This window comes from Lutra lutra, chromosome 4, assembly GCF_902655055.1.
Source record: "Lutra lutra chromosome 4, mLutLut1.2, whole genome shotgun sequence".
NCBI classification, from domain to species: domain Eukaryota; kingdom Metazoa; phylum Chordata; class Mammalia; order Carnivora; family Mustelidae; genus Lutra; species Lutra lutra.
In genome coordinates this window covers 111,909,732-111,922,160 of record NC_062281.1, presented here as the reverse complement: position 1 = coordinate 111,922,160, position 12,429 = coordinate 111,909,732, and the positions used below count along the sequence as shown (strand labels likewise).

Here is a 12,429-nt window from a genome sequence, read left to right as displayed (position 1 = left end):
TGATCTGAACTGAAGGAAGACACTTAACCAACTGAGCCACAGGCACCCCTTGAATTTCAGTTCATTTTAAGACCAATTTATTGATGATAATGAAAGCATGGCAGACATTCTTTGTCCTCTTTAATTACATTATCTTCTTTTGTAACATTTTAATTTAGTACAAGACAATATTAATACTCTGTAATTACATGCCAGAGATGGCCACACTGATCAAAGTAAAATGTTAAAAGTTTGATTCAGCTTTACCAAATCATTAATAAAATCTCTGTTGATCATGTAGAGACATGATATAAAGTTAAAAGTCTTGGTAATTATAATCAGTGGCTTCTTTTTTTTTTTTTTAAGATTTTCTTTATTTACTTGACAGACAGAGATCACAAGTAGGCAGAGAGGCAGGCAGAGAGCAGAGAGCCCGATGCGGGGCTCCATCCCAGGATGCTGGGATCATGACCTGAGCCAAAGGCAGAGGCTTTAACCCACTGAGCCACCCAGGCATCCCTGCTTCTAATATTTTCTATCAGTTAGAAGTTAAACTACATTCAAATTTTTACCATATCTGTTATTAAATCAAATTAGAAAAGAAACTAAAAAAGAATCAAGAAAATGAAGAATATAGCATTTATTTAGTAACAATCTAGTTCTACTCAGTAATAATCTAGGTGGTTTTCTTTTTTTCTAATTTCCCAAGTTTTAACAATGAAGTAATAGTATGATTTACTGCAGAATTCTGTTTTAGCAACTCTTGGGCTATATGACTTTTTAAAATGCCATTCATTTATAAGATGGCTTAAGTTTTATTGTGTTAAGTCAGTGTCTTTAACATATACAAATGTAATGTAGTTTTGGGGCATCTGGGTAGCTCAGTTGGTTAAGCTGCTGACTCTTGATTTCAGTTCGGGTCACCATCTCAGAGTCCTGGGACTGAGCCCCAAGTCCAGCTAGGTGCTCAGTGCGGAGTCACCTTGAGGATTCTGCTTCTCCCTCTGCCCTTCCCCCTGCTCACACTCTCACGCATGAGCACGCGCTCTCTCTCTCTCTCTCTCAAATAAATAAAATCTTTTTTTAAAACAAACAAACAAATAATAAATAAATAAATATTCTTGGGGATTATTAATAAATAATAAATGGATTCTTGGGGCCATCTCAGACCTACCGGATCAGACTCTGGAGAAAAGCCCAGAATTCTGCTCTTAAACAAGCACCTGATGATTCTCAAGAACCCAAGAGTTGCTGTCTTGGAGTCTTTATTGGTGGAATTATATCTTTGCTGTAGGCCAGTGGTTCTTAGGTTTTAGTGTTCGTCAGCATCACCTGGTAAATTCCTTAAACACAGATTACTAAGTCCCACCTCCAGAGTTTCCGATTCAGGAAGACAGGTGAGCCTGAAAAATGCTGATGTTGTTGTCTGTGGACTACACTTCTAGAACCCTTGCACCAAACTTTTTTGAAACAGACTCCTTAAAAGTAGAATATAAGCACATCTGATTCAAAATGTGGCCCCTTCCTTGGTTAGTAAAATTCTAAGATAACATGGTTAACTCATTTAAGATAACTCAAGTTTTGTCTCAAGTTTTGTCTCAAGTTTTCTATCTCCCAACACAGTTGGAATTTCCCCTTCTTCAGGGAAGCCTCTCTTTTTAACTATTTTCTGCTGAGCAAATCAGGTCCACCTTCCCTTGCTGAAAGTCAACTGATTTTGGACTTGAATCATGTCTAAGAAATATCTTCCCAGCAACACCCAGACTAATATTTGATTGAATAACTGGGGATTACAGCTTAGCAAAGCTGACACACAGAACTGACCACCACACTACTGTATCTGAAATAGAGTTCCTGGGGAACCTGGGTGGCTCAGTCGGTTAAGCACCCAAGTCTTGGTTTCAGCTCAGGTCATGCTCTCAGGGTCAGGCATGGGGCTCTGCATTCAGTGGGGAGTCCGCTCAAGATTCTCTCTCTCCCTTTGCCCCTCTCTCCCACCCACTCTCTCTCTCTCTAAAAGTAAATAAATAAATCTTTAAAATAAGAACTCCTTTAATTCTCTATCCCCTTATTCTGTTTTATGTTCTTCATAGAACTTATCACTACCTGACATTTTATATATATAAGAAGATATATAAATATATACATTTTTCACTAAAATAAATAAATTTATATATATATATACATATATGTATGTATATATGTGTGTGTGTGTATATATATATATATATATATATATGCTTCTCTATTTATATTTATATAATGGCTGTCTCATCTGCTAAAATGTAAGGTCCATCAGGGAAAGAATCTTGTTTTGGGGGGGGTTTAACTCTTATGCTCAAAGAATCTAATATTGGGACACAGCGTTTTCTTCTGCTATGTTGTTATTATGATCAATATTAATATACATACATCTTGGGTCACTTTTCTAGTTTTTAATTTTTTAAAAAGTAAATTTTTTAATCTAGTTTTTCTGTTAATATATTCAAGTCAGGTTTCTAGAGGTATAATTCTACAAGGAATAATATTTTCCCTTTTTAGCATGGAGTTCTGTGATTTCTGACAAACACATACCATTAATCATGTAACCATCACAATCAAGACATAGAGCATTTCCATCACCTTAGAAAGTTCCTTTGTGACCCACTGTAGTTAACCCTTGCCTCACCTCCTACCCTGAAAACCACTTATATTAGTTTTGTAGGACTGCCAAACAAAGTACCCAAAACTGGGTGGCTTAAATGACAGAAACTCATTGTTTGGAGGCTAGAGATTTGAAATCAAGTTGTTAGCATAGGTTTCTTCTAAGGGCTGTGAGGGAAGGATCTGTTCCATATGTCCCTCCTTGACGTGTAGGTGGCTATCTTCTCCCTGTGTCTCATTTATATGACACCCTCTGTGTATGTCTCTGTACCTAGATTTCCCCATTTTATAAAGACACTGGTCATACTGAAGTAGAGCCCATGCTGAAGACTTATTTTAACTTGATTACTTCCATAAAGACCCTATCCAAGTAAAGTCAGTTCTGAGATCCTGGGAGTTAGGATCAACACATAAGTTTTGAGGCAAGACAGTTCCAACACCTCTAATATGTTTTTTCTCCTTAAAGATTTCCCTTGTTCAGAAGATCATGTGGATGGAATCACAGTTTTTGCGGCTTTGGACATAAAGCTTCTTTCACTTCGCATGACAAATCTGAGAGTCATCCAGGCTGCATGCATCAGAAGTTTGTTCCTTGTTATTGTTGAGTAATTATATGCATGGGCTATAGTTTGTTCACCCATTCACCCACCGAATGACATTTAGGTTGTTTCCAGTTAAAGGCAATTATAAAGTCACTACAGAAATTCACATACTGGTTTCTGTGTACACAGATGTTTTCATTTCTCTTGAGGAAATACCTCAGAGCAGGACTGCTAGATCATACGATAAGGAGCTAGCAAATCGTTTTTCAAAATGACTGAACCATTTTTTCCAACCAGCAATACTTGAGCATTTAAATAGTTAAGGGGGTGCCTGGGTGGCTCAGTGGGTTGAAGCCTCTGCCTTCGGCTCAGGTCATGATCTCGGTGTCCTGGGATGGAGCCCTGCATCAGGCTCTCTGCTCAGCAGGGAGCCTGTTTCCCCCTCTCTCTCTGCCTGCCTCTCTGCCTACTTGTGATCTCTGTCTGTCAAATAAATAAATAAAATCTTTATAAATAAATAAATAGTTAAGAAAATGGGTGCCTGGGTGGCTCAGTTAGCTAAGCATCTGCCTGCACTCGGGTCATGATCTTAGGGTCATGGGATGGAGTCCTGCCTCGGGGCTTCAGGCTCCATGCTCAGTGGGGAGTCTGCTTGGCATTCTCTTTCTCTGTCTCCATCTGCCTCTCCTCCCCACATTCCTCCTCCCACTCCTTCTCAAACAAATAAATCTTTTTTTTTAAAAAAGCAAATAGTACAAAAGCCATATAGTGAAAAGTAATCATTCTGTGTCTGATTGTCCACTAATTCCTGAACCCAGAAGCAAACTCTTTCACGTATATCTCTTTGGGTTCTTCTTGTGGTTACTTTCATTTCTCTTACTATATTCTTCTATTTCTTAATACATTGAGATATTTTTATTTATTTCCTGCTACTTTCCCCTGCCCACCTTCACCCTCTACATTATCATATTGCTATTTGGAGTTCCTCTATTGGCTACTTTTGTGATATACTCAGAGTTCTATCTCACATATAGATATTATCTTTTGAATTTCTCCTGAATGAGGATAATAGGACCCTACCATTCTATTTACATTCCTTCCCATCCCTTCTCATCTTCTGTCAGTACCTCCCACATGGTCAAGGTGGATAACACTCATCATCTATTCTGTAACCATAATTAGGTCTTCCCTGTTTTGCTTGTAAATGAATTTCAAAGTTGAAAACTGTAAAGAGAATTTATATTATGATTATTAATTCTTTCAATATTATTTAATTTAATACTAAATAGGCAAGATAAATTCCTAACCTATGTCTCCGAAGTTTCAATCCAACTGCCACTCAACAGGACAGTGTGCACAATGGGTTCTCTTACATTCCCACCAATTATTAGAAATTGGGCCGTATTTCAGGTTGCTTCCTGTTTAGAATGTGCCTTTCCTGTACTGTTGAACATTTGTTTGTTTTGCCTTGGGGTTTCTTATAATTTTTATTTTCTTATGACATGAAGAAATAGACACATTCCAGACAATATCCTTAATGTCACCCAGCTTCTTCCTCATTCCATCTATTGCTTAGAATCTGTTCCATTCTAGTTTATGTCCATGGATTTCCTATTTTAGGATGGATCCATTTAGACCATGAGTTTCTTGATTATTTTTTTTTTCTTAAAGATTTTAAATAGCCTTTCCTTTAAAAAAAATGCATTATAGTGCCTTCTTAATGCAGTAGGCAGCGCGTCAGTCTCATAAAAAAAAAAAATGGATTGTGTGCTCTTTGCCATAGCCTAAAGTTTGTACTATTTCTGTTTAATGGATTCAGGAGTTTCTTAAATTTTTTGGAATCTTGTTATTACATAGTTTCTGTTCTCTGAGATACCTACCTATTTCCTCAGGAGTCAGGTTTTTTTTTCACTTTATTTTAGTTCTTCTTGTTCATATTGTAGGTTTACTGCAAATGTCAGGCAACTGTTTCAGGTTAAGAATGCAGCAACTGGGGGTGCCTGGGTGGCTCAGTTGATTAAGTATCTGCCTTCGGCTTGGATCATGATCCCAGGGTCCTGGGATCAAGTCCTGCTTCAGGTTCCCTACTCAGCGGGGAGCCTGTTTCTCCCTCTCTCTCCTGCTGGTGCTCTCTCTCTATCATTCTCTCTCTCTCTGTCTCAAATAAGTAAATAAAATCTTAATTAAAAAAAGAATGCAGCAATTGAAAGTTTGACAAAGCCTCTGTAAAAACAAACAAACAAAAACCTTACTCTTCCTCCTAGGGGTCTCTTCTTTAATCTGACACTACTACCACACTCAAAACGCTCTGATACCAGACGTGTGGGGGTTTGTCCCCACACCAAGCAATTCTCTGCGGCACCAGCTGGGTATCCTACGACTCAATTCCAACACTATCTACCTGGAGATAGCGTCAGATCCTACGGGTTAAGGGTTTATTTAGTCCTGCAGGATGCCATCGGATGCCAATGATTGGCCTGTTCTTCTCAACTTGCTATGATCAGAGATTCCCACGACCTCCTCCTCCAGTTCAATTGATTTGCTGAAGTGGCTCACAGAACTCAGGAAAACAGTTTACCGACTAGATTACTGGTTCACTGTAAGAGGAGAGAACTCAAGAACAGCCAGATGGGAGAGATGCGCAGGACAAGGTATGTGGGAAGGAGCACAGAGCTTCCATGTTCTCTTCCAGCATACCACTCTCTCCATACCACTGCCTGTGCTCCTCAATCCAGAAGCTCCCTAAATGCCATACTTGGGGGATGTTTATGGAGGCTTCATCACATAGGCTTACTGGATCATTAACTCAATTTCCAGTGCCTCTCCAGAGAATGGTGGTGATGGGGGGAGGATTGCTAAAAGTCCCAAGCAATCATTCATCTTTTCTAGTGACATACCACCAGCCGGGAGCCCACCAAGAGCCACCTCTTAGAAAAAAAGATACTCCTATCAAAAGACACCCAGGAAATTCCAAAGGATTTAGGAGATCAGTGGAACAAAGATGGTTCAAGTGATGTTATCATTTAGGAAATTACAAGGGTTTTATGAGCTTCATGCTAGGAACTGGGGGCAGAGACCAATATATAGACAGTCCCTGAAATAACAATTGTTTGCCTTTTTACAACTTTTCAACTTCACATTGGTGCAAAAGCAGTACACAGTCAGTAGAAACTGTGTTTCAAATTCTAAATTTTGGTCTTTTCCCAGGCGAGCGATATGCAGAATGACACTCTTGTGATGCTGGGCAGCACCCAGCCACAGCTCCCAATCAGCCTCGCAATCATGAGGGCGAACAACCAGTATACTTAGACCACTCGGCATCCATGCAGTCATTCTGTTTTCATGGTCAGGACAGTATTCAATAAATTACATGAGATGTTCACCACTTTGTTCTATAATGGGCTTTGGGTGAGATGATTTTGCTCAACCGTAGGTTAATGTAAGTGTTCTGAGCACATTTAAAGTAGGGTAGGCTAAGCGATAAAGTTTAGTAGGTTCGGGGTATTAAATGCATTTTTGATTTACAATATTTTCAACGTACAATGGCTTTATCGGAGCATAACCCATCATAAGGTCAGTGAGTCCTCTCGCTCAACTGTAGACCCCAACAGTTAAAATCAGAAACAGACAAGACCACTCAACTCATGCTCTAACTGAAACCCATTGTTCTTATTTCTCATGGCACTTTATTGAAGCATGAATGAGGATGTTTTGCAACAACTGTGACATTCCAATCGCCAGGCCAGAAAAGCCCCGGTAGCAAAAGAATGCCTATACGACCACCTCCCTTTCCCTGCCCATGATCACATGCTGAACACATCTTGACCCCCACCCATGATCACAGGCTCTTTGCTTGCTCTCTTGCATGTACCCCCCTGAACCTCTCCCTGTAGAACTTAAGGTATCCATCTTGAAGGCAAAAAGTTGATTATTAAGGCTTGAGCCTGCCACTTGCCCTTTCTCCCTTTCTCTTTTCTAAATCCCAGCCTCTCGAGTGATCAGCTTCTCTGGTGACCAGTTAGTTTATTCAAGTGTTTCAGCAAGAGTGTTGGCAATCCCAGCCAGGAGCTAAGCTTTCCAGCCCCCTGGGGATTCACTGGGACTGAGGGGCTGGTCACAGCAGCTGGCCAGGGCTTCCCTATTCATGTCCTAGGTTAGCAGCTATGATAGATCAGTAGCAGTAAGTCGTGGAAGATCTGTACATATTTTCTATTATCTCCTAGCTCTGAGTGAGAGGACTGCACTTATCATCAGACTAGCTTTGCATTAAAGTGGGTGACCTGTTGGAGAATCAGCCCAGTCATCCTGCTCATTACCAAATACTGCCAAGTTAATCAATAGATCTAAATATGCAGGTGCACATGAACTTTGAGTCTCTGAAGGCACAAAGTAAACATGTAGAAATTTCCAGTAGAGCCACTAGACCAGGTTGAAGAATATAAGCAGGAGGTGAGGCCAGACGCTTGGTTCCTAGACCTGTTTTCAAAGCATAAGTACAACTATAGTTTATTAGTTGCATTATTAACTTCACTCCACGTTCTGTTTTTTCCCTACTTAATTACAGTTTTATGCACATCTTATTAATCATTAACTTCGCTTTTTCCACTCCAACTTCCTGCAACTTTCTGCTCACCCACTGATTGTAGAAACCTAAAGGGACCAAACAGTAACATTTGTCTTGAAATTATCTGACATACCTAATCGTACCAGGTCCCAAGTGGCACCTCATTGTCTGAAAGAATGCATACCTCCAAACTGTTTCAAGTCACCCTCCCTGAAGGTTTCAAGAAACACTGCACCCTCCTCTCACGAACTCATTTCCTTCCCCAAACATATATAATCTGTCCCTAGGCTCAACACAAGCAAGGCAGCTTTGGGAATAATCTCCTGCCTTCTTGCTGGGCTGCCTTTCTTTTTTTTCTTTTTAAGATTTTTTTATTTATTTACTTGAGAGAGAGAGCAGCAGAGGGAGAGGGAGAAGCAGACTCCCCACCGAGCAGGGAGCCTGATGCAGGGCTCTATCCCAGGACCCTGAGACCATGACCTCAGAAGAAGGCAGACACTTAACTGACTGAGCCACCAAGGCACCGAGGGCTGCTTCTTTTGTTTCAAAACCGGTGTCTCAGACACAGGCTTACTGAGCATTGGGTAACAACACCGGGCTTCAATTAAAATGTAAGCCTTCTCCACCTCAAAAGATAATTTTCTCTCATCTTTATTTTCTTGTGGCACTGGATACCGTTGGTCACTCCCAAGTTTCTTGATATTATTTTCTTAGCATCTGTGGTTCCACCTTCTCCTAGTTTCTTCCAAAGGCTCTGGTACTGTATACTCAGCCTCCTGTGTGGACTATTTAACCTGAAAATAAATGAGGGAGCAGAGGGCAAGCTGCGGACAAAACACGAGCTGACACCCCACAAACAACCCCCCCTTCCAAGGTGGGATATATGTGACATTCCTCAGGCACTCCTGCTTACCCTAAAACTAAGGGAAGGAAAAGACAAATGATTAACTTAGAGAAATTACAGTCCTGCTGGACAGGAGCCTCCCTCAGTTTACAAATGCCTTAGTGATTTACAAGAAAAAAAGCAATCTTTTTTTTCTTACTATGCTTATTATTTTTTATTATGTTATGTAGGTCACCATACAGTACATCATTAGTTTTTGATGTAGCGTTCCATGATTCATTGTTTGTGTATAACACCCAGCGCTCCATGCAGTCCGTGCCCTCCTTAATACCCATTCTTTTCAATAACCTAACTTCCAGAAGGAAGCTCCCCATTGTCTTAATGTTAATGCCTTACTAGAGGGAAAAACAACCTTAACTTGATGCTGGCAAGGCCTCGGGTATCTTGAAGGTTCTCTTTAGCATATGAAAGCTCTTTTGAAAACCTCCGTTTTTCCTTACCTCCTTACCTCCCCCAAACCGATCGTTTATAATCAGTCACCCCTCACAATCCCAGTGCAGCAGCTCTTTCTGCCCGCAGGTCCTGTCCTCTTGCTTTAATAAACCACCATTTTGCACCAAAGACGTCTCCAGAACTCTTCCTTGGTCATCAGCTCCAGACCTCACCCCACCGACCCTCACCTACATTCAAAAACTGCATCCTAAAGAGACACAATGAGGCAAACAAGTGTTTTATTTGTAGTCAAGTATTGCAATTTAGGGAGCACAGATACAGGGAGTAATCCAAGTTGTGTCCCACTTGCAGGGTGAAAGTGAGGGTTTTTTATGAGGAAAGGAAGGATGGAGATATTTCCTGTCCCCTTCAAGGCCCTTCTAGCTGGACTAAGAATCAAATTGACATGAGACAGAGTAGTAGGAGAAAATCACATTTCATTTTGTATGTACAGGGAATCCACAACGGACAGTAAAGTCCAAAGGCAGTGAAGCAATAGGAAGCTTATGTGAGCTAAGGAGAAGGGTAAAGGGTTTGAGGATGCAGAGGGGAGAAGGACCGTTGCCAGGAAGGTCAGAGGAGATGTGTAGAAAACAAAGCTTCCCCTATTATGCAGATAAATTTCTCAGGTAAAGAGGAATCTCTGTTAATAGCTCTCTTCTTGGTACCAGCAGGCAGTTGAGGAGGATAATAAAGAGCTTTTCCTGAATCTTCTGGCTTTTGACTCAAACTAATATTCATGCTGGGGCGCCTGGGTGGCTCAGTGGGTAAAAGCCTCTGCCTTCGGCTCAGGTCATGATCCCAGAGTCCTGGGATCGGGCCCCGAATCGGGCGCTCTCCTCAGCAGGGAGCCTGCTTCTTCTTCTCTCTGCCTGCTTCTCTGCCTACTTGTGATCTCTGTCTGTCAAGTAAATAAATAAAATCTTAAAAAAAAAAAAAAACACAACGAATATTCATGCTGATGTGGGAAACAGAGGCAGAAGAAAAGTTACTAAATTTCCTTACTACCTAGAGCCCACTGACAAGTCCTTGAAACAGGCAGAGTGATATTCCCCTAGGGACTCCACTGCCTCCACCTTAATATTTTGCTAAAGGCAAAAGGCAATCCTAGCCTGACCGCCTCTCCCACCACAACCAGGATCCTGTAAGTCTACTTTAACATATAAAAATTCCTTTGGAAACCTCCTTTATCTCTCCACTGCCCAAGATCTGTTTTGGCGATCATCCCCAATCATATGGCCCACCGATATACATCTGAAGGGACTCTTGACTGAGGCTTATTAGAGGGTAATAAGTGACCTTTCCCAACAACAGCTAGCCCCTCAAGGGCCTGGAAACCTTGCTTCCAAAATTCCTTAGAGATTTACACTATCCCTGACCCCCCTCCCAACTTGCAAGTATATAAGTGACCGCTCCTCACAAACCCGGAGCTGCAGCTTTTTCTGCCCACGGGTCCTGCCCGGTGCTTTAATAAAATCACCTTTTGCACCAGAGAGGTCTTAAGAATTCGTTCTTGGTGGTCAGCTCCGGACCTCACCTACATTCTAAAACTTCATTGATGCCACCAAAGTGACCCATCGTGGAGTGGCCTGCCCTTGGGGTGCCCCTACATAACCAATTGTGAACTCTCAAACCAGAATTCTTTGGGTTGGCAAATTTATGAATATATTTCATACTTTCTAGAAATGTGCTTTTTCATAGTATGATCTCTTTATAAAGCATTAAGACATGTTTACTAACAGACATAAATTTATCTTTAACTTCTCTGTAATAAAAGTAGGTAAACCTATGTTCAGTACCGAATGTTTCATTACTTTCTTATTTGAAAATGATCTAGATATTTGATGAATATAACTTTATTAATCATTTACGTCAGCAAAACTTTAAAGTGTCAGGTTACCAAAGATTTTGGGAACCATTTAAAGGTTTGCTTACTCAAAAAAAAAAAAAAAAAAGTTTTGCCTACAAATCTTTTTATCTTATTAAATGTCTATTTTATTTACAATAATGTTTATTTAGACTACCCATAAAACTTCATGAGACATTAGACAATGTCAATCATTATTCTTTTTTTCTGACAAATTTTACAACAGAAACAACATAAACTTATTTGACTTTTATAATATAAGCAGAATAAAAGTTTTATATTTAATGCTGATAACTATAAAGACATATCTCTTTTAATTAAACAAACAACCTTAAATTAGCTTCAATACTGAATATTTTCCCTTAATCATATGAACTTCCTTGTCTTTAATTAAGCAGGACTCTTTTACAAATTAATTTTAGCAATGCCAGACGTAGAGAAAATATTTCACATCTACAACATATCTGGACACACATACAAATACACAAACAAGATGCAACCAAAATCTTACACTGGTTTTACTAATATTTGTGGAGAGGATAGTAAAGGTCCAATTTCCAAAGACTCTTTTTTTTCCCCCTCAATGAAACACTTCTCCCTAAAATTTGGGTTTCAAGGAATGGCTCTTAGGCCCTAGCGAAGCTAGGGTAGAAAATTTACATGATAAAGGCACAGATGGAGTTTCTGAGTTTTCTCCTAGGTGGATATTTACAGCATGTCTGTCTTTTGGAGGTGCTAGAGTCTGGGCAATTTGCATTTTTAAAAGGTTTCTCCACCCCACCCCTTCCCCCACCACCACCCCCATCTCCCTTTTTTTTCCCTCTTCAGTTTCAGGAGATTATGGACTATGTTTACATTTTAAAGACAAGATAAGATTTATAATTTCAAGGGATAGAAGAATAATGTAAAATCTTTCTTTTTTGCAAGTATAGGACAATTTTATTCCAATATCTTGATCTTTTATAATATCCACAAACATTTTGAGAAGAACAGGCAAGGTTTGGGGATTGGTAAAAATAGATGGGCTTTGACTTGTTTCTAGAGCTGCATTTTTGGTTTTGTAGAAATTTGTAAGGCAAAGACAGTTGTTTCTAATTCCCCAAATAACTGAAATTATAGCCGTAATACGAAGGAATTGGCCCTGTTCCTTTTTAAACTAAATTCACTCTTCTTTTGTATATGAGAGAGTTTTTAACTAAAGTAGGAATCAAAAGATTTATCTTTGTAAAATCTGTGTGAAGCATTTTTAACAAAAGCCTTTGTTCTGGGTGCACTGTTTTAACCTTGGTTTCTATTAGCCCCCGAATATTAGCCTTTTGCAGATCATTTGTAGGAAGACCTAAGAGAAATTTTGGTGATCTTTTTCCTCTATGAAGGGGAAGTTGTGAATACAGTCAAATAATCTTTTGCATTACTCTCTAAATTTGGTAAGATCTTTTGAAAGTGGAGGTAAAAGGCCTTATAATTTAAAAGACCTGCTACTCTCCAGGAGATACAG

The 12,429-nt window shown here is 39.8% G+C and overlaps 1 long non-coding RNA gene across 1 annotated transcript in view; it reads right to left on the bottom strand.

Moving 5' to 3' along the window:
- Nucleotides 1–8,202: 8,202 nt before the first annotated feature.
- The window catches only part of LOC125096920 (uncharacterized), a 46,510-nt gene continuing 42,283 nt past the window's right edge, over nt 8,203–12,429 (bottom strand). Inside the window, exon 5 of the long non-coding RNA XR_007126442.1 lies at nt 8,203–8,522. This is a non-coding gene — a long non-coding RNA (uncharacterized LOC125096920). The remainder of the gene's footprint in view (nt 8,523–12,429) is intronic.